Source organism: Haliaeetus albicilla, chromosome 1, assembly GCF_947461875.1.
Source record: "Haliaeetus albicilla chromosome 1, bHalAlb1.1, whole genome shotgun sequence".
In the NCBI taxonomy this organism is placed as follows: domain Eukaryota; kingdom Metazoa; phylum Chordata; class Aves; order Accipitriformes; family Accipitridae; genus Haliaeetus; species Haliaeetus albicilla.
In genome coordinates this window covers 61,022,778-61,042,735 of record NC_091483.1, presented here as the reverse complement: position 1 = coordinate 61,042,735, position 19,958 = coordinate 61,022,778, and the positions used below count along the sequence as shown (strand labels likewise).

General features: G+C 38.4%; 1 long non-coding RNA gene across 1 annotated transcript in view; it reads right to left on the bottom strand.

Moving 5' to 3' along the window:
* The window catches only part of LOC138685749 (uncharacterized), an 82,729-nt gene extending 63,170 nt beyond the window's left edge, over positions 1 to 19,559 (bottom strand). The window contains exons 1-2 of the long non-coding RNA XR_011325192.1: positions 19,184 to 19,559; positions 18,315 to 18,376 (exon numbers count right to left, since the gene is read on the bottom strand). This is a non-coding gene — a long non-coding RNA (uncharacterized lncRNA). The remainder of the gene's footprint in view (positions 1 to 18,314; positions 18,377 to 19,183) is intronic.
* Between the last annotated feature and the right edge of the window lie 399 nt (positions 19,560 to 19,958).

The window sequence follows — 19,958 nt, the reverse complement described above, 5'->3', positions numbered from 1 at the left end:
TCAAACAACAATCAACGTTTATTCAACCTAGCTAACCTTGCCCAAGTACAAGTGAACTTATCAATATGAACCTTGCAACATGTCATTAAGCCTCTGCTTGAAAAGAGAAGGGAGGTGTAGAAAAAGAAATGGAAAAAGGAACATGAATGTGTCAGAAGGAGAGCCCTCCCATTGAGTCATGAGGTTCAGAACAGACCCTCTTGCTTTCTGGACTCCTTCTCAAATTGGAGCCCAGGGGCAGCTGGATCCACTCCTAGTCTCAGACTTGGTCAACGGTTTATGTTTAAAAGGATGAAGTGTAGGGACTGTGGAAAAGAGAGAAGGAAAAGAGGGAGAGAGAAAGAGAGAAAGCAAGCAAGAAAAAAAAGAGAGTAGAAAAGGGTTTCACCAGTCCTGGGTCCAGCGTTGGCCCAGCCAGCGCAGAGATCCAGTTCCAGAGGGCACGCACCGAGAACTCGTTCTCCCTTCTTTTATAGTGTGTTAGCCAATGGTCTTGACATGCGCAGTTCACGTTCCTGGGGTTTTCTGGAATCAGTCGGTGAGCTTTGGGGGGGTTCATTGGGGATTTGCCCCTCTTTCCCTGTTGGCATGACCACTTAAGATAGAAGCGCAGTCCCATCCTCCATGGGGCCCCCTCCTCCAGGTGCATATGCTGTGCTCCTCCCGGTCACTTAAGATAAGGAATTGCGGCTTTGGAGAAGCACGGTGCCACCCTCCATGGGGCCCTCTTCTCCAGCCACATTGTTCTTTTCACGAACCTCCAACATTTTTACAGAGGCCGTTTTCTCCACCAAAGTTCTTTAATGAGTGTTTGAGACATTGACTGTAATTTGTCAGACCATCACAGCAATTACAAAAGCTAAAGCACAGTACATCAAGGATGAAAACTGGTGCAAATAAATGTTATCACTTTTTTGTAATATAAACTCCCTAGTATCTTTCATAACAGCTACCTAACATCATGTCTAATATGTAATATATTGCGAATTAGCTTCTCTTATGGAAGAGCTTTGCTTTTTTTTGCACAGCCAATTAGAGTTTATATAAATGTATATATACATGTGAATACCAAAATAAGCATGAAGACCTTTAAACTATGCAGCATAAATAAAAGAATGTTTGAAAATTGTCACTGATTATTTACTAAGGTAGATTCCCATGTTATAATTCTCTTGTTTTGGGGGGGGAACAAAACCAGAAAACCTGTATGTCGACCAAGTCTTCTAAACTTCAATGGAACATCACATGAGCTCTGAATATTGCACAAGTAGTGCACCAGTTTTATAATTTTCATTTGGGTAAAGTACCTCACAATTTTTTTTATATACATGTAATAGGAACAGGCAGTGATTTAGTGGATTATGGTATCTTTATGTTAGAGAAGTATTACAAGATTATTTTAGCTTGTGGAAATTTTATCTTTAATTAATATTCATTCTGTTTGCTGCAAGATAAACTTGACCTTGATTTTTATTCACAACAATATTAAGTTTGCTAGTTTTTTTCTGGTTTGTTCTGTAGTTACTTTTTTGTGTTTTCATCAAAGACTTTCTTTTTAACAGATCTTTAGGGATTTTGCTTATATTTATGGCTATATGATAGTAAAAAATTGTAAAGATTAACCATCTTGGGGGATTAATGTGCTTTTACATCAATGTAATTGCTTTTTGTGAGAAAAAAAAATTACAAGGAAAACTTGGGACCTGGCTATAAGTGTTCTGATTACATTTTGTTAAGGGATTTCAGAAGTGCCTCCAGCAGCTTTGGTACCCCGTAACTCCTCCTGATGGCCCCTGGAGTCCAGCATGGAGATCCAGAGATCTCCACCCCAGGTCAATGGATGCAGCTGTTGCCTTCTCATTTGCAAGTTCAACCAGCAGTGACACTGAGCATGTATCCCAAACACACCCACAGAGGACACCAACACGGCCACCTACACAGGGTGCCACAGACAAGGTGCTGCCTCTAACATCACCTACATGCAGGACTGACATAAAACATAAGCACAGACAGCCAAGTCCACTCCTCCTCTTTGGCTGGTAGAGACTGAAGCTCACTACTGACAGCACACAGTCAACACTCAATTCATACACGCACATGAACTTTAGCGGATCCCACAAATACCGGCATGACTCCTCCGTCCGTCCAACACCCCTGACCAGATCCCAGGCCCTCTTACCCTCCCCACTGGTACCCAACTCACTGGCTGGTCCAGCCTGGGGCTCACTAGCAAACAGATGCATGCACTCACCCACTCGCCTCACAAGTACTGCACACTCTGGCTTCCCCACCCAAATATCAGCCTGGGCCTCTTCTCCGCCTGATAAGCCTGCCCAGAGCCACAGCCTGTGGCTTGCCAGCTGATGACATGCTAAGTTTTTGTTTATTATTCATTTTTATTTTTGTTTGTGCCAAATGTTGTATATCATTTCTTACTATTCTAATTTAACAGTACTAAATCCTACTTCGTTATCCAAGCCTGTCGACACTAAAACAGTCCATGTAAGAACACAGCTGCTCAGTTATGTACATCCTATTATCTTCCACTAAATCTCACACTCTTACCTTTCAACCCATACCCTTCACTACCTTGGAGCCTACAGCTCTAAGAATATTCTGGAATTTGGTTGAAACATGCCATCTTACCCATAACATTTAAAACCAACCAGTAATAGCTACTCTTTTCCAGATAATACAGATTTCAGATACAATGCAATGACATCTGGTCATTTAGTACATGTTTGAGAAAGAAAAGGAAAAAGTGAAACACTATTGACAAGTATGTTGTCAGGTGATGCGGGAAAAAAAACAATTAAGTATCTGTTAAATAGTTCCATATAATTTTTCATCTAGCTCAAAACTGAAGTGGAGGAAAAGTTACTCAACTAGAAGTGGGAGGGGAGAGAGCAAAATATACTATAAAGCAGTTATGCTTCTGTCAGCTTAAGCCACTGTTCTAGCCAGGCAGCTGTTTCTAGGGTGGCACACTGTATTGTTGCAGGGTTTGAATGGTTCTGAACACTTAGGAAAAGAAACAATGATGACGTGGCAAGGATTGGCGGCCATTTAACAATAATACCTACATTTCACTCATGTCTAAATTTTGAAGTTTTTTTCCAAACAATAGCTAGATCAATAGCAGCAACTTCACAATTCATGAAGATCTATTCCTGAGCTGAAAGAATGGGGTTAGAGGCCCTTTAGCAAAACAGGAAAGAAAAATATTTTGAAGCAGCAGTAGTTTCACTATTTAAAACCCCTGCATAAAAAAGGTAATAAAGTTGACTAGTGAGTCTAGTATGCCTTAATTTTTTCTAGATATATTTGGTGTTTAATTTGTATTTTGCTCTTTATATTTTCAAGGTGTTACATAAAAATTGCCTACTTAATCCTCACAATACAAGTATCAAAGTTGGAGAAAGTAGGTCTGAGGGTAAAACCACTTCTTGACTAGTGAATTAAAGATTTAATCATAATAAAAATTGGAGGTTTTTTAATAGCTTCTAATGTCATGCATTAAACACCCCTTGAGTCCTATGCCAACCAACGTTAAGAGTATCAGTACAATTTGGTGTTTTGCTCAGTCTTTACTTCCCACGTTTGCAACAAATGCTGCAGCTATAAGCATTACATTTGCATACTACAGACTTCAGTTTTGAAGACAGTCTCTTATGTGAATCCCTTTACAATCTCACATCTATTTTGCTCACAGATGTTATAATATTAAGACAGACATAAGGCCTATATTACAGTGATTTATTACAGAAAGCATTCTTTAAGATATAATTATGGGTATGTGAAAGATTACCAAGGGAGTTTAAAATCGCTTCCCATTCAGTTTCCTAACAGTCTGAAACTCAGAGACCTCTCTTCTCTTTTCCCACGTCAGGTTTCCAGTGTTTCAAGAAACAAATAGAAAACACTTTAATAATTCAAAGTGACATCCTGAAATTTTATATGGAGAGTAAACAAGGCCAACTTCCCTAAGCTTTCCACAGGTATTAGATTCTTTCTTGATGTTCTACTGATACACATTCTGCAGTGTTCAAAGTATTTGCTTTTCCGTTCCTACCACAGAAACAAAAAAAAGTGAACCAAAAAAAACCGAACCAAAAAAAACCTTCATCTTTGCCAAGTTTTAAGCTAAGCAAAGTATGGGCTGTAAAAAGACATCAGATTAGCATTGCTCATGTTCACTATCATCTTAACAAATACGTGTTATCACTCTGCTGCCTCATTCTGCAATCAGAGTCTTAATTTGCAAGAGAAAAATAAAGTTAATGCAACAAATCTGAATGCTGAAATATGTACAGGACTACCATCAGTCTTGTATGGCCAGAACCCTAAATTCTGTAACATCCTAAGCTGTCCTGCTCTCCAACACATGACTTCTCTCAGTGTTTGGAGCTTCTAGTACAATGATAATTTATTTTCCACAAACCTAACTAAGGATCAAAGATTTTCTACAAAGCAAATATAAATATTAGAGAATTTGCAAAAGAGGGTGTTACTAGCATGTTGTGATCCAAAACCCAAACTAAAACCTAATCAAAAAAGACCACTCACAGCCCTTAACCAGTGGACATGTGATTGCACCTTATGAGTTAATTAGACTGTGTATGCTTTGTATAACTAGGAAGCTAGAACACAAAGAAAGAGTTCTGCTGTTTACCATGCAGAGCATACTGCAGCCTATTTTAAGAAACCATCATAGCATACAATTATTTTGTTTTGATTGTAATGTCTTATTGATAGAAAAAAAATACAGAAATATTATCCCAGAAGGCATATGTTTCATATAAAGTTGATAAATGTGACCAAATTAAAATATCGTGCAGGAAGATTACAGAGAAAATGAAACTGTTTGCCAAAATGCCTGAAGGGAGCAACAGATTTTTTGGTTCCTATAAATCAAGGCTGGATTGCTTTCTAGAAGGCATTTTTGCTTAGACTATTGGGCTCAGTGATGAAATCCTATGGCCTATGTATCTCAGCAGTAAGATTAGATTACCTACCAGTGTCTAGTTATCTGTGAACCTGTCAGCTATACTGAAACAAGTACTTTCTTCATATGATCCGTCTATAATTGGATGTGGTTGAGGATTGCCTTAGACTACCCCAAGAGCAAGACTAGGTTATATTTACATGAATACTTACTTTGTATGATCCTTCTATAATTGGACGTGGTTGAGGGTTGCTTTAGACTACCCCAAGAGAAAGACTAGTCTATATACCAACAAATTTTAAAACCTTTATGGAGATAAAAAAGATGCCTAAAACTCTGTCTTTCTGACCTCGTGTTAAAGAACAAAATTAACAGAGCTAAGCATATACTGTTCCTGCTTCATGGCAGAAGCTACTGCTCTTTGTGGCAGATGTCAGAAGGGCAGCCATAGCTCATATGGCATGAGTTACCGACAATTTATTATTTTTGTAATAGAATATAGACTGTTGACCTTTTAATGGCTCAGAAAAATAATAGTACGTTTATTTCTTTCATTAAAGAAAGAAAGAGGTGGCTATGCAAACAGAAGATAATGGGTAAAATGGCAAGAGATTTGGATCCTCCAAAATATCACCATTTACATTCATAAATCAAGTAGACCTCCAAAACATTTCTGAACCTCACAATGATTATTTTTATCAATCAGAAAATGCGTAAAAATGCTAACTGTTGGCAGACATTGGTTTACACTATTAAACTATCTTTTCCTGTGAGCAGTCCCATTAAGGTCATCAGCTACCCCTAGAGAAATGTGGACTTCAGTTTACTATTCTGAAATAAAGACAGATTTATTATTTTATTTTAAATTAAACATGTACATTTTATTACTGAAGAAAGTTCAGTTGACTGTGTGTCTCAGGAAGAAGTTTACAGTTCATTTCTCAGTCATCAGCTTCCCATCTATATAAATATTCAATGAAATGCAGACCATAAAAATATGTTTTGTTACAGGGAATACAAATCTCTCTCTAAAATGTTCGTAGTCATAAGGAAATAATTTGCTGAAAGACTGTTTCTTTTTCCTTTGCCTTTCAAATATTATAAGAAAAAAAAAGTTTCAGTGACATAACTTTTGCTGTTTTAATCACAGCATAGATTACAAATCTATTAACTATAAATAACACATGTAAGTATCTACAAAAATATCTATAAATACATTAAAATAGCCTCTCTAGGATAGTAATAAATCCACCCTTCTAAAAACCATTTGACAATTTTACCCGCAACTTCAACTTTACTAATTCTTTGCTTACAGCCTAGACCCTGGAAATATTACACTTTGACAACAATGCATTATATGCTTGTAGTTTCACAAAATACAGTGCAACATACCTCCTACCAAAATAATATTGCCCATGGATAGCATTTTTATGTAAGATTAGTAAAGTGTCCAAGATATGTGAAAAATTAAAAGTTAATCAGCAATCCGAAAGCAGAATTCATTAATAACTCTTAATGTCAGAACTCAGTATGATACATAAGATGGTACTATGTGGTTATATAACTAAAGGACTGAATTAATTTAGGCTGCTTTCATTGAAAATGGACAGCTTGACAAAATATTTTACCTCCTACTGCGTATTTTAAAACACTGTTGTAGAAAGAACAGAACTTTGGTGTTTTTATTTTGTAGATACGTAGCCAGTGAAGTATGTGGAATAACAACAGCAACATATAACATATACACTCTTGACCATGGCATGCATTTGCTGAGGGATGCTTCAGAAAATTATATAGCCCACAGTATCCATTTTCTAGGTCTCTTTCAGTATCCATTTTCCTACACAAAAATTAATCTATCCACAGGTTCTATGAATTTTGGTATCTGAACGTTCTACCTTTTGATCTCTGTGAATGCAGGAGCAGCATGACCTTAAAGCTAAGGAACTAACTATTAATTAGTTGACTTCATTTTGCACCTGAAATGGATTTATCTCACCTAACTTAATCCATTTTAAAATCAGGTCTGTAGTCTAAGCCAGTCCTCTAGCCTTACTCTGCAGTTAATGAAGACGGATAAATATCTGTAGCAGCCTGTACACACTAACACACATAAAAGAAGTGTTTAAGATAAATGGGATAAATCATCCATTCTAAGTCCTCTCTTAGTTATAAAGGGAGCCTAGATAAATACCTTAACATGCAGGCCTAGTATTTATGTAGCTGAAGTTAAGTGGGGTGAATTCACGTCAAATTCATTCCTCATGTGGAAGATCCAAATACTGTCACACACAAGACATTAACTATACAAAAAAGAGAGCAAATATGTCTCAGTGCTAATCTATAGAAGTTACAGGTTTACAAACAAAAGGGAACTGTAGGCAAGTATCTACACACCTAAATTCACACTTGTTCAGGATCCACACAGTTTACACAATTCACACCTAGACACCATTCACATCTGCTTGTTGCATGTCACAGAAGAGGATGCCTCATCTCTTCCAACCATAAATTTCTGATTTATAAACTGAAAAAAAATTATTTACTTATATATAAATAAAAGGTAAAAGCTGTTTGACAAGAAAAACTAAAATTAACACATTCTTTCAGAGACCAAGGTCAAATGCAGATTTCCAGGAGGGTCCCCAAGCCAAAGTGCCTCAGACCCACACTGTGTAGAAACCACAGCAAGACCAGAAGAGAAAGCTTGAGTCTTCCTTCCTGTTCAACGCACCCCCAACCACACCTGAACCCAAGTACGGATGATCTGGGCACACTGAATGGAATTTCTAAGACCATATCTTCAACAGAAACTTCCAGGTATCCTCTCTGTACAAGAATATTTACCTGCATAACAAGTCTTACTCTTCTTAGTATGACTGATTTCTAAAATGACTGATGGATTTTACAGAAGAGGTGGTTTTAAGCGACCTTTATAATTTTTCCACACTTTCTGAAAACCTTTCTCTTTTACTTAGGTGCTGTTTCACTTAATTTATGCATGCTTATAAAGACATGGGGCAATTCTTAAATAGAATTAATATAAATTTGGAATTACGCAGTAGTGCTAGACAGCACACATTTGCAGATATAGTCAATATTTATGGATTGTGTGGGTTATGCTTGTAGCTCTAAAGTTCCTCTTAAAGTTCATTTAATCTAATCCACTCAGTTGTCTCAAGAGATAAAGTTCCTCATTTAGTGTCATGTCAAGGCTTAGTCAAGCCTTTGCGGTGTCATCGTTTTTGACATATTGCTGAGATAGAACCTTTGATTCCGGAGGCTGCCAAGTGGAAACATGTAACTGAAATGATTAATCAAATTATTAAACGGGGAGGGGAGGTGGGAGGTAAGGAAAGAAAAAAAGAAAAAAGAAAAGGAAAGAAAAAAGTTAATGGTCTTCCCTGAATGAGACTTAGAGCAAAAAGACCAAGGACTTTCTCATTTCTTCAGCTGAATAGCTAAAGTCACAATGTAATTTCTTGTCAAGTGTATGCAAAAAAAGTATTGGCAATGTACTTTTACCATTTTATTAGACATGATAACTGGTTTATTTATACAGGAAGTCATTTATCAACCTACATAGTATCAGAAACAAATGTGATCTTCTGCAGTCATTTGAAATCAGTAGTTCAGAGATAGGGTTTTTTGGTTCTTTATTTGTGCAGAGCCTAACATAACAGATTTATAAGTGTACTTTAAAATTTATGTACATCTTTGTTGTGTTCAGATGAATGTATCACAATGAAAATATTTCTAACAAGAAAAATAAGGCCTCTTTTTATGTTCCATGAAAGGAGGGGGAAGGGTAGAGGGAAAGAAGAAGGGCTTATTCTCTGAAAAGAGAATACCACAAAAGTTCATACATAGGAATGACATGTTCAGAATATCAAATCAACAGATTTTGTCATTAATTTCAACAAGGAGCCTATTCACATTTCTACACCTTACTTTTCTTTCAGAACCAGTAGTAAAGATTAATGGATCTTCAACTACTGTATTAAGCATCCTCTTTCAGTTAGGCAGCCACGTACATCTCTTTATACATTATCATTTGGGCATAAGATAATCCTTCAGAATCTTCATGAAGTTTTTCTAAATGTATTGACTGTAATTCGTCAACCTACACAGAGCTGTGAAAATTATATAACTTGCTGTCAGGATTTCCTGTTATGCTTCTTTTATACCACATACAATCACAGTGTGCTTCTGAGCCTAAAGTTTAAATGCTATGCCTATTTGTTAAGGCCCCCTTTTTGGATTACACAATTTTTATATTCACATTTCTAGGAAGCCTGGACTTTTAATTTGTATTTTTAATGTATTTAATGTTTTTCGTTTCTTTCCAGCAAAGTTCCTTCTGCATTTACAGAACCTATGCAAATCTGTTAAGACTAAACAGGATCTGACATCACTTATTCCATTTATTCCTGTCTGTTAATGGTATCTCTAGAATAGAACTACTAAACATATAAGCCGTATCTGCTTTGTTTCCTTGCATGTTTTGCTAAATAAAATCAGACTTTCAACAACAACAAAAAAAAACAAAACAAACAAACAAACAACAAAACAAACAAAAAACCACCTACCTCTTTTTCTCCTGATTCAGTCAGATGGGCAAAGGGTAAACATGGAATGAAGATGCAGACCGTAACTTAATAGTGTACATACATTTATATGACATATGAGGCTATGTATACTATATACAAATATTCTTCTCAATACATAGAAATGTTTTATCTTGAACGTAATTATTTGGGCAAAGATGGAACATACTTGGTCCACTGGATCCAAGGCCAAGTCATCTCTAAAAGATTCACCATTAACACCTTGTTGTTTCTTCCTGGAACTAGGCTTTGGCCAGAAGTTTGTTACCACATATTTTACCTTCAAACCCAGTTCTTACACACTCAACCATACAGAATCTGATTATTTATTTGAAGTGACATGCATCATTTGATGTGGCTGTTCAACACCTGACCAAAGTGTTATTCTTCCCCCTTCAAAACTAATACTGCCAACTCTTATGATTTCTCTGAGGCATATTGTAATTGCCCCTGTATAATCAGATACTGTGAACTTCTATACCCACATTAAGATTCTGCTTTCTCATGTAACATGATATCATCCACAATTGCTTTCCAATACAAGTGGCTTAGTACAATATCCACCTTAGCAGTATTTCTGATAAGCAAATAGTATGGCTGGCAACAAATGAAAGCAGCCTAAAATCCTCCCGTGTTTTCTCCTTTAATTTTACTAGTTTATTTTCTTTGGTTGTTCTCACCAGACACACTGAAGTTATCCTAAATGGCTGCTCTACAATGTGTTGTTCATAAGCATGAACTTGCACAGCACCATGCCACTGCCGTCCCACTATTTCACAGCATATATTTCTTCTAGGAGCTAATCCGTATTTTCCCAGATACACTAAAAGATAATGCATATTCCTACCACACAACTGCATAGTTCCAGATGAAGCTTGCCACCCTCAGACTGAGTCATTCTTATAAGAAAAGACTCAGTGTAGGATGTCTTAACCATTATTAAAATCCTCTCACTCAGGAAGGACTTGCAAAACTTAAATCTTCGTCAGCCCATTGACAATGGTTGATCCAGCTGACAATGCCAGTATCTTTGGAGCAACTGTGCCAAAAAACACTGATTGTTTAATTTCTCACAAACTAAAAAGCACTAATTGCATGAATAGAAACATGACATGGGGAGAATTAAAAAAATAATACTACAGATCCTTTGTCCTGAGACATTAAAAATGAAGAAGTGCTTCGACTTGTCTAGTCTTTAGAGTAGTTCAGCCATAAGCTTTTATATATGTAATTAATTTTAACTGCCTGAGCCAGCTCTCTGGAAGCTGGTAGCAAAAGCACATTGCCTACCCTTTTGGTTCTGGTATGTTCTACTGAAAGCTGAACCAGCTTACCTCCTAAAGACCCAACAAATGCTGCTAAAATATGTTAAAGGACTGCCTTCTTTGTGAAACTACAAGTATCGGTAATACTTTGAATTTCAAAATGTGAAGACATTCAACAGCAAGCCGGTGTCCACCGTCTTAGGCTCAATCTTCCAGAGTTTCTCTCCCTAGTACTTTCATACCAAGTAAACCCATAGTTCATGACAAACCTGGCAGCCTGTAACAGTCAACACTGCCAGGCCTCTTCTAATAAGGTGCAGAAGGTCCTTCACATACTGAAGAGGTCAACTATCTTTCCAAAATTCATATATATATATATATATATATGCTGACCTTTCCCCAAACAAAATGAGCATTATCCTTAGATCACTGGTGCTCTGAGAGCTTTCCTCTTTCTCTTCCTGAAAGTACAAAGAAGCAGCTGCTATGCCATTATCTAGTCCCAGTATGCATTCTAACCAGAACATGCTATTGCACCACGAAAAATAAAGTACAAAGTCCATACCAACCTCAGGACTCACAGGATATTGCCATCTGCTTTTTAATCATGTGGGCCACAAACTGATTGTCACGTACACAGAAATTAATTTAGCTGTTAGCTGAATTCTAATATATCATCACTGCCATTAGAAAGGGAATAAGAGCTATGGCCATCATAATACATGCTTGCACACACCTCTGAGCCCACATGTTCTATCATGTAAGGAGGGAATTTCAAACTCTTAAACAGATCACATAGGTAAGTCTATTTTTCAGTTCACGTAGTGCTGCTGCAGCATGAAATATCTTACACAGCACTACCAACCTGTACTCAAAATAAAAGTGCCCCAGAATCTCCATTTTCATTTGCTTGTCTGCAGATCAATCTGTAACTATCTCTTGGGCCACTGGAAAGTGCCACACTTCAGTTACTGCACAAAGTTTTCCTTTTTCTTTTTGCAATACCCCCATTACCACCTTGAATGCAGATAAAAGATTAATGCTTTCCTCCATTCAAAATCTTCCTGAAAAAACAGAGGATAAGCCACCTAAGGAATCCCAGTTTCTCACATAACATTCAGATTTCAGCAGCAAGCTGAATTTTTTCTCCTACTGTTTGGCCTATAAAACTGTGGAAGTGTAAGTAAACGGAAGTACAGCACAAAAAAATTGCACTGCCTAGCACAAAGAAACACCGCTTCCAGAACTTAAAAACCATACAGACCTGCAACATGAGCCTGCACGAACAAAATGCAGCTTAGCAAGCCACACATTAAAGCCAGAAGTTCTGATTGCTATCATGGCTAAGTACTGCACTGGATGTGACTAATTTTACCACATGTTCCTGGAGACAGAACAGGCAGTACATCACCTGAAAGCCACCTGCCACCTTTTGGACACCAGACTTTATTCTAAGATATGTAGATTCCTATTTGTTAATTTATCGAACAAACCAACAACTCTCTTTATGGTCACTTTGTCCATTATTTTTCATTTATCACTCAACCAATTTCTAATTAAATTTCAGATTTCTCACAACAAAATGGCTCATAGCTGCATCACATCACACTTCAAAAAAAAAGAAGTATGCTATATAGCTCTTCAGTGCATAATTCCTTAGTGCACTTTGCTGAATTAAACAGGCTGGGTTCTACATAACAATCTGCTTTATCTTAGGTCCTTCTGCAAGTGAAGGGATAGAGGTGTCCTCATGTGAGGACTGCTTCCAGTCTTCACAGCAACTGAAAGGCTGGCTTGCTAAATATAGTCAACGTTGTAGATGACTCACTCTGCTGTTCATGCACTTCTGCTACAGCACAACATTCAGCCTCTCAGACTTAACACAATCTATTCTGCTTACCACACTACTTAGAAATTTCCTGTCTCCAAAGGATAAGAATATTGACTATGGTCTAACAGTCTTGATTACATTAGGTGTATGCTATCTATGTTTTTGTTTATGGATTACCTCCACAGGGGCAGTGGTTTTGTAGCATTTTTGCCAGTGATTTGTCAGAGTGAGGGTTCCTTTGAGAAATGCAATCACCACAATTTTCACTTGCTTGATTTTACATAGTAGTATTGTTTGACAGTCTGTGGTCAATTAAAGAATCTTTCCCAATGCTCTGATGAAGTCAACTTGTCTTAACAAATATGGTCATCTGTTTACACTAAAAGCAGCAAAGAGGTGGTGAGAAGAACTATTAGAGGAACAATGTTTTAGTTTTTCTTATTGTTTGGTAAGAGAACTTCTGAGCTCATGGAAAAAAATATTCGTAAGGGCAAGTAAGAACTGAAAAGGAAGCCTTCTAAAATACAACCATATGATTGACTAAAGATTTCCCACCTACAAAGACAGCTTAAACCACAGCATTAGTAAATTCAGTATCTCCCTTTAAAAGCCTTGTGACTTCACTGCAGTAATTGTTACAAGTCATATACTTTGTTTGGAAATATAATCCCCTCACTCTGACCATACATTTCTCCATTAAAAACCAAGAGGGCAAGACATAATCATGAGAAAAGGGTTAATCAACATCAGATCGCTTGCAGCAAATGCAGAACTTACAGCATTTTTTCTGATTTTCTTTCTCAAAAGTAAAAGCAGCAATAGCTTTACTAAAATTCCATTGACAAAATATCGCTGAAGTCACATTCAATTTTGTAATTGCAAACCCTTCCCCACCCAGCAGAGAAACTGTAAAAAGGCAATGCAAACTCATGCAACTCCAGGTCAAAGGATCTCCTTTTAAATTAAAATGAACATTCAGAGACACCTCATATTCCATGTGCTAGGTCCTATCTGCTCTAAGCAGAAACTCCCAGTTGGAATCGTGCAGCACTCTCCTGGCCAGCAAACCGGCTGGCCATCTGCCTGCATCTGTCTCTTCTATGCTAATTCCCAGCTCCCAGAAGTGTGCACTGTAGCTTCAATTCACTTCACTTCACAGTCGGCAGTATCATGTCTGTAAGTTATTTGGCTGGTATCGATACACCATTTTTTTTAAGATACAGGAGTATACAATTGCCTGTTCTTCAGACAAGCCTAAATCATTGAAAATAGGCAAAGAAAAAGACTTGATTACAAGCAAATCTAAAAAAAGATAGTACTGGAGTTCTAAGAATGAGAACATACGTGATTTGGCTGACCTAGAAGATCAGGCCACTGGCCCAGCAAGTTGCCTGTTCTGTTGGCTGTTGATGATTCAAAGGAGAAATAGGAAGCAGAGACAACCACCTCTTTTACTCAATGCTACATTACAAAGGAGAGTTATCTCCCTACGTTGCTTAAAATTCAGGGGGTGGGAAAAGGTTATTTTCCCTCTGCAGATGGATTGGTCTACCTTTATTTGAGTGACCAGATAAGCTATCAAAAGGGTATTTCCCATTCTCTGTCTCCCCCCCTCCTTTGCAGACTAGGGCAGCCAGTTTATGTAATTACTGTGCTGTTACTGATTGAAGTAAATCCTAGAATACCTGTTAGCAATAGAAGCAAAAATATAGATGGGCTAGGTAAAACCCACAATTCTGTGCTCTCAGACATTACGATGAACTCAACCTACATAAGAAGAAAATTAGAGCTAGTAGGCTTGCAGGTATTTAATTAACTAGAATTTGGTTGGGTTGCCCAAGTTAATCCTGACTTTCTTATTAGTTCCTATGTTTGCTGTGATTCAAATTCAAAGAGCTGTTGAAGCACCCTGTATCATAATGCTGACACTCGAAAACACAGGCTAAACAGCATTAGTCACATTAAGAGTTAACAGAAATCCAAATAAATCCCATCAGAAGAGGTACTTTGCAGCATGCATGTATATAAGAAGAAAAATGAAGATAATATCTCTTCTGAATACAACACTGGAGAGACTATTAGTCTGCCTAAATCTCCAAAAAGTTTTCCAAAAAAATTGGAAAAGGTTCAGACAAGCCTCACAAGACTGATTCAAGGTCTGGAGTTTAAGATTTGAAAAGCTCTATTTATTTAACTTTTCAAAGGCAAGGTTTTTTAATCTACTAAACAAAGGCATAACAATATCGAGTGACTGCAAGCTGAAATTAGATAAATTTCCAGCTATAAATAAGGCATAACTTTTAATAGTAAAGGTAATTATCCATAAGAAACCACTTAGTAAGGGATGTGCTCGATTTTCCACCACTCAAAAGCCTTCAAATTAGGAGCAAATATTTTTCTGAAAGACATATAACATCAAACAGAAGTTAGAAACTTGCTACTTGAAATTATAGGCAAAACCCCGTTCTGCGTTATTTAGAAAATTAGACTGGTTAAATATAATGGCATCTTCTTGCATTAAAATCTAGAACATGTTTAATAGAAGAAAGAATTTTATTCCACTTTGGTGACACCATTCATTTCCATTGAGGAAATGGGGTAAAAACATTACTGAAAATTATTTTCTTTTCCAAATATCTGACCAACCACTGAAAAGGCAAGGGAGATAAAATGTGGGGCCATGTTACCTGTCACAAGACATACATGAGCCACATGTATGATCACCAGTGTCTATCAACAGAAAGGTAAATCCTGTAAAATCAGTTCTTTTGTTCCTCATATCCCCCATGCAGTTCGGCTTCACTGAAAGAAATCCTAAATATAAGAGAATAATTTCCAGCATCACTGTATTTCTAAGTGCTTGGTTATTGGTACACATATCTCAAGAATAAATAATTTCTTCATACAAGAGAAAAGAATCTAAGGCATGTTTCCCTATCAGCAGTCTAAGGTTTGCGGGCAGATTCTGAGCTCCCAACTCCCAAATCTCTAATCTCAATAGAGCTGAGAGCCAGGAGTTGCTGCCTCTCAGAGTTAAGCTTTTGTTTTTATAAGAGACAAAGACATTCAGTCCCCACTGAGGTCTGAGTTTAGCAGAAGGATAGAAATGCACTACTGCTATGTATGACTAATTTAGAAAGGAAAATTTTGTACATTTCCTTCCCCCACTTAACTGCTAGCAGCTAATTCAACTCTCATGAAGTCCACACAATTGTAAACTCTCTTCGCCATTTCTAAACTGTGACATGTATTCCAAAATAAACTTTGTTCTTATGTTTGGCATTTTTAGTTTACTGTGGTTGATAGCCACCTGGCTCAAAACTTTTACTTAAAAGATCTTTCTGCAGAAGCTTTTAAAGCAGTTCCTAATCTGATTTAATACAAATTTAATTAAAATACAGACTTGAAATCTAAAACATACATTTTATCTCTGCTGATAGGAAATTCTATTTAGGACATAGCTGACTATGGAAAAGATCCTGTAATGTACCTTCTAAAAATACATTGAAATCTTTCAAGCTTGATATTCCTCCTTGTCTGAGCCTGCACAGAAGCTGACAGTTATACATCATCATCCTCTACTGGGGTAGCCAAGGACCATTGGAAAAAGGGACATTAAAAACAGGTATATCCACAAAAGCTATTTCCAAGTGATGTTAATGCCAGGACGGACTGGATAATATTTCTTTGTAAAAATGGCAATCAGGCTTACTGTCGGCACTGGAATTCTCCTTGGCGAGTTGGAGCATGCATTGTAAAGATCCCCAGTCTGTATTACTGTTATGGTAAAGCAGTTACACCAGCCCAAGAAAAATCTCTAGAAGAGTAGCATGTGTTTATTAAGGTTCATTTTTCAGACTTCCTGTTTGTTAACAGCAGCAGCTGATTTAAATAACTTAATTCATTTTAATGGGTCTGGCTAGGATGGAGTTAACTTTCTTCATAGCAGCCCATATGGTGCTGTATTTTGGATCTGTGGCTAGAACAGTGGTGATAACATGCCAGTGTTTTGGCTATGGCTGAACAGTGGTTGCACCAGCATCAAGCTTTCTCTTCTCCCCACTCCCCCTGGCCTGCAGCAAGTAGACTGACAGTGTACAAGAAACTGGGAGGTGACACAGTTGGGACAGCTGACCCAAGTGACCAAAGAGATATTCCATGCCATGTAACATTATGCTCAGTGATAAAAAATGGGGGAAGAGGAAGAAGGTGAGATTTTGGTTTCCAAGGTGGCTGCTGTTTGGAGACTGGCTGGGCATTGGTCTGCTTGTGGGAGGTGGCATATGACTGCCTTTGCATCACTTGTTTTTTTCCTCTTTCCTCTACTTATTAAGTTGTCTTTACCTGAAGCCACGAGTTTTCATGCTTTTTTTTTTCCTATTGTCTCTGCTTCTGGTGGGACTCAAGCAGGGAGTGAGCAAGTAGCTGCATGAGTGCTTAGCTGCCGGCCAGCGTCAATCCACAAGATTCATACTCTCCCACCACAGAGGCAAGCCCAAAACATGGCTAAAACTTAATGACTTTCAAAAAAAAGTCAAATAGGAACACAAACATAAAGCTTTTCTAAGCATCGAAGAAACATGAATAACTGTAAACAGCGTAAGTAGCTGTCATAGTAATGTCTGAGACATAATAAAGGGGTTTGCCAAAAATGTCCTAATCCTCTGAAAATCCAGATTTGCATGATGATATGCAGTAACCATTGCCCAGGAAAAAAGGCAGCAGCAAGCGTTTTTCTCTTCTAACTTTTTGCTTTCCCATGGAAATATGAGATTCACATTTACTTAATTTTACAATCAGTATAAACATGCTAGTTATTAATAGTAGTTTATGTTTTGCACTAACAGTCATGTACAGCTCTAAGCCAGGTGAACATAATGATTTGTATCAGCTATTTTAGATTACTGAAGCTCAGGATATGCCTGTTACAAGTGACACTTTCTAACTCTTCCCTTGAGAAGGAAGACATACTTAACCTTACAGAGCTGTGTTGACAACAGACTTCTAATATGGCCTGCTTGCATTCCAGCTCTCTGACAAATCAGAAAATTGTAGTGTCTCCTGAAATCAGACACAGAGAAGTTCTCCTCTTGTCCCCCAGTACAGCAGGTAGTTGGGAATATGATGGTAACATTTTCAATAGTTAAAAATTACTTCTTAGCACTTTGGACAGAAATACATGTGTGAAAAGCAGTCACTGTAGAATTCCAGTGAGCTCTGTTTACATAATTGTGTTCCCCGCACAAAGGATAGGAGTCCACTTGGCTATTTCAGTATGCCACCCTCACCACTGCCCTCATGAAAATAAAGAATCAGGAAACAAAATAAATCTTAGGTCTTTCTTTCTCATCATTTTCTGTTTCACAATCCAGTGCACTAAAGGTAAACTTCACTGATGTTTGAATCCATCAGGTTTCAATTAGAACCCACGTAACATTTTTGTGCCTATCTTAAGGCTAGGCATTGTAAGGAGGCAATTTTTTTCCAGTGATTTCTTAGACTTTCAGCAAAACATTCCACTTGCAGAAAGATTAACTTTCTTGAAAATTCCACTTTACTACACAATCCCATTTACTCCTGCTAGTCATAAACAAATTAAATAACAGCCATTGACATTTTGACAGCGCTGAAGAATTTGTAGGCAATTTTAATGATGGAAAACCTACCTCACCACACTTCTCAGAGTTCCGAATTGATCTTTGGCAGTGAGGCTGATAATTTGATTGTTCTGTAATGTACAAATGCATAATTTCAAAACCAGAAATCATTTTACAGAGAAACTAATTAAATGCAAATGAAGTCCTTGTACAAGATGTTAATACATAAAGTGATATACACAACTATAATTTAATAAGAATAATAAAGAACACAGCTCATCTAAATATCCAATCAAAAGATGATTTTCACATCAAAACATCCATAGTCGTATGATATAGTCCACTGCATCATTAATCAGAAATGTAAGATATTAAATAAGTCTTCCCTTCCTTCTTGCCATCTTTCTATTCCCTCCTAATTTTAGGTTCAAACAATCTTTTAAACTTGCTGTGCTCAGTGGCAGTCCTATTAAAACAGAATTAACACACCGTCTATCACATAGGTAGACTGCACAAAGAAACACAATACTGGACGGTGGGTTATAAACCTTATTTTAATGTTTCGCTTCAAATTACCAGTAGACAAGCTAACATTCATTTTACTTTGTCTCTTATCCTTGAAAAAGATGCGCTCTTTCACGCACTTAAATATTTCTGAAGAGCCCAGTATTATTAAGCCAACTTAAAGAAGTTTGCTGCCAGACACAAATGGAAAAATATATCGCCTCCAACATAAATACAATATGCACTGTGAAAGTAATTACTTCCGAAGCAAATCTCCCATACATTTCAGCTATCAGGTCTTCACAAAGTTACAATACTCCCATATTTTAACAGCAGTATGCACAAAGTATGCCAAATGAGAAACAGTATATGGTACTGAATTACCAGAGGCCCTAACTACTTTTAGCAAGTGGACCTTGGACGTCGTTCCTCACTCTATTTCCAAACGGGTAGAAGGTACTTGCCGTCCAGTTTCCGCCAGGGTCGGCAGCTCCCTCGCGGCCGGCAGCGGCAGGGGCTTTCCACGGAGGGGGGCAGGCCTGGGCCTCGCAGCCAGGGCCTCTCCCACCGCCCCAGGCAGGAGGGAAGCAGGGGCAGCCCCCGGGCATCTGGAACCTCCCTGGGAACGGGCCGAGGCTAGGCCGGGAAGTCAGCCGGCAGGTCTGGGCCTGGGCCTGGGCCTGGGCCCGGCTCAGAGGGCACGGCTGAACGCAGGCCGGGCTGCCAGGCGGCGGGGCCGTTGCTCCGGCGGGCTCCGAGCACCAGGGCCTCGGCCGCAAGCAGCGCCCGCGGGCAGGGGGCCGGTCCAGGGGGCCGGTGCGGGGCGGGGACGGGCGCGGCCCCGCTGAGCAGGCTGTGGCCCGGGCCGCCCGCCCGGCCGCCAGAGCCCGCGGGGCTACGCGGACACACCCAGCCGGCTGCGCAGGGCGGTTTGCAGCCCGGCTTCAGGCGGAGGTCGCGCTGGCAGGCGGGAACACGGCAGGCTGGTATTGCCGGGACCTTCGGTGGATCTACTCCAAAAGTCAGCGTAGTCCCCAAAAGCTGTTCTACACCTACGCTGCCTACAGAGTTATCTTCCATGGAAACTCTAGTGTTGCCTAGAGTGCGGATAGGAAATCTTCTGGTGTGCCGTTTTTGTGATCGTGCCTGGTACTACGTGTAATTTTATTTGCTATTTTTTGTTATCTCCGCACTTTGACTGTTACTAGG